This window comes from Canis lupus, chromosome 10 (genome assembly GCF_048164855.1).
Source record: "Canis lupus baileyi chromosome 10, mCanLup2.hap1, whole genome shotgun sequence".
Taxonomy (NCBI): domain Eukaryota; kingdom Metazoa; phylum Chordata; class Mammalia; order Carnivora; family Canidae; genus Canis; species Canis lupus.
Window position 1 is genome coordinate 54,630,816 of NC_132847.1, and position 3,394 is coordinate 54,634,209.

Here is a 3,394-nt window from a genome sequence, read left to right on the forward strand (position 1 = left end):
TTGAAAAAAAAAAAGCTGACCCTATAAATTCTTACCATATAGGTAACAGGGTCTAATACACAATCATGGAGAGCCTGGCTGGCTCAGTTGGTGGAGCATGCTAGTCTTCATCCTGAGGTTTTAAATCTGAGCCCCATGTTGGGTATAGAGATGACTTAAAAATAAAATCTTAAAAAAACATTTAGTATATAATCAGATTATAAATAATTTATTACTTGAAAAGTATATATTTTAATATACCTATTTGTTAATTTGAAGAACTATTTCCTTTTTTTTTTTTTTTTTATTTATGATAGTCACAGAGAGAGAGAGAGAGGCAGAGACACAGGCAGAGGGAGAAGCAGGCTCCATGCACCGGGAGCCCGACGTGGGATTCGATCCCGGGTCTCCAGGATCGCGCCCTGGGCCAAAGACAGGCGCTAAACCGCTGCGCCACCCAGGGATCCCTGAAGAACTATTTCCTAATAATAACTGCTCTTAATAGCAACATTTCTAACTAACAGGAAAACAAATGATTATTCAATAAAGGATTCAAACAACTCATTAGTCATTTTGAGAAAGTTTGGTTCTTACCACACACCATACAGAAAATGATGGCTCAAAGACATATGTAAATGTAAAAAAAAAAAAAAAATGAAGTCCGTTTTAAAAGAAAACGCAGAATAAAAAAGGAATCATCTTGGAGTAAGAAAAACCTTTTAAAAATAACTAAAATAAAAACTATTTCGAAGGTCAGCAGGTAAGACTAGCTACCAAAGGTGAGCAAAACCCTTTCTCCTCTTACATGTAAGAGTTTGACCTAGGGATAATCCCTGTTACCCGATTAAAATAACATGCCACCTATATGTTACTTTGCAAGTTTCTCTGAATCTGGTGACATGCAACTAGGCATGTCCCTTGCAGAGGATCCTGGAAACTATGTCTATGGAGTACTCTGCAGCACGCAATGTGGATAACATCTCTTTGACCTTGAGCTGTCAGAAGAGCACTTCAGAAAGTAAGAACTGCTACACAGACTACAAGGACTCCAACTATCTTTTATTTGTTTTTTTTAAGATTTTATTTTTAAGTAATCTCTATACCCAATGTGGGGCTTGAACTCACAACTCTGAGACCAAGAGTCACATGTTCTACCAACTGAGCCAACGAGGTGCCCCAAGACTCTATCTTATGGACAAGTTATAGTTTCTGTCCTAAATACTCCTGAATCAAGTGGTGCCAAGTGAGACCTATAATGATAGTTTTACCAGTCTGAATACATAAATGTTTAATTGAACCTAAGACATGGGCAGACTGGCTGGCTCAGTGGTTTAGTGCCACCTTCAGCCCAAGGCCTGATCCTGGAGACCTGGGATCGTGTCCCATGTCAGGCTCCCTGCATGGAGCCTGCTTCTCCCTCTGCCTATGTCTCTGTCTCTGTCTCTCTCTCTGTGTGTGTCTCTGTTTCTCATGAATAAATAAAATCCTTAAAAAAAAGTTTATGAACCGAAGACATCCCACTGCCACCACCCATATTCTGCAAAACTTACCATGCCAGCAATTCAGATGTCCAATTATTTCATATGCAACTGAGAATGCTGCCAACTAAAGTTTGACACACTCAATACTAAACATTTTTATTTCAAACTTACTGAAATAATTTTTTATACTTCTTTAAAAGTAGATTTTATCATATTTTTCTTATATATTGATAGAAAATAATGTCAGAATGGCTATGATCAAAAACTCAAAAAATAACAAGTGTTGGTGAAGATGTGGGAAAAAAAGGAACTCTCATACACTGTTGGTAGGAATGCAAGTTGGAACAGCCAGTATGGAAAGCAAAAATTAAAATTAAAAATAGGGGATCCTTGGGTGGCGCAACGGTTTAGCGCCTGCCTTTGGCCCAGGGCGCGATCCTGGAGACCCGGGATCGAATCCCACATCGGGCTCCCGGTGCATGGAGCCTGCTTCTCCCTCTGCCTGTGTCTCTGCCCGCCCCCCCCCCTCTCTCTCTGTGACTATCATAAACAAATAAAAATTTTTAAAAAATAGTTGAGAAAACCTTTAAAAAATTAAATTAAATTAAATTAAATTAAAAATAGGGGCACCTAGGTGGCTCGGACTGCCTTCAGTTCAGGCCATGATCCTGGAGTCCTGGGATCAAGCCCTGCATTAGTCTCCCTATCCAGTGGGGAGTCTGCTTCTCCCTAACCCTCCTCTGTCTCTCCCTCTGCTTGTCCTCTCTTGCTCTGTCAAATAATTAAAATTTTTAAAAATTAAAAATAGAATTACCATATAACCTAGTAATTCTACTACTGGGTATTTACCCAAAGAAAACACTAATTCAAAAACATATATGTATTCCTATGTTTACTGTAGTGTTATTTATAACAGCCAAGATACAGAAGCAACAAAGTATCCACCGACAGAGGAATGAATAAAGATGTGGCATGCACTTGGGTGTGCCTTTATGTCATTTGCAACAACATGCATGGACTCTGAACATACAATATGAATTGAAACCAGTCACAGGAAGTCAAATATCATAGGATTTCACTCATATGTAGAATTTAAGAAACAAAACAAAATGAGACCAAAAGAATGCAGGCTACTTTTTTAAAGATTTGTTTTAAAAATATATTTTTTTTATTCATCCATTTTATTTATCAATTTGAGAGACAGAGAGAAGATGAGCAGGCAGAGGGTCAGAGGGAGAAAGAGAAGCAGTCTCCCGGCTGAGCAGAGAGCCTGATGCAAGGCTCAATCTCAGGACCCAGGATCATGACCAGGGCTGAAGGCAGACACTTAACCAAGTGAGCCATCAGGTGCCCCACCTGGACTCTTAAATACAGAGAACTGGTGGTTTCCAGAAGGGGAGTAGAGGGGGTGAGGGGTGAAATAAAGGGGATTAAGAATGCATTTATCATGATGAGCATTAAGAAACTGTACAGAATTGTCAATCATACTGTATACCTGAAACTAATATAACACTGTATGCTAATTATACTTGAAAGAAGAAAGAAAATAATTAAATTGGCAATAGCAGAGAACATTATTTAAAAACTACAGAGGACGGGCAGCCCAGGTGGCTCAGTGGTTTAGCTCCACCTTCAGTCCAGGGCTTGATCCTGGAGACCTGGGATTGAGCCCCAGGTCAGGCTCCCTGCATGGAGCTTGCTTCTCCCTCTGCCTGTGTCTCTGCCTCTCTCTCTCTCTGCCTCTCTCTCTGTGTCTCTCATGAATAAATAAATAAAATCTTTGAAATAAATAAATAAAATAAAAACTACAGAGGATTAAAAAAAACTCCTTACTAGACAGATTTACAGTTAATTTCTTCCAATGTACAGATTCAATAAACCCAGTGACAGTGACTATTCCTAACCTATGGTAGTACAAGTTGTCTCTCGACTCC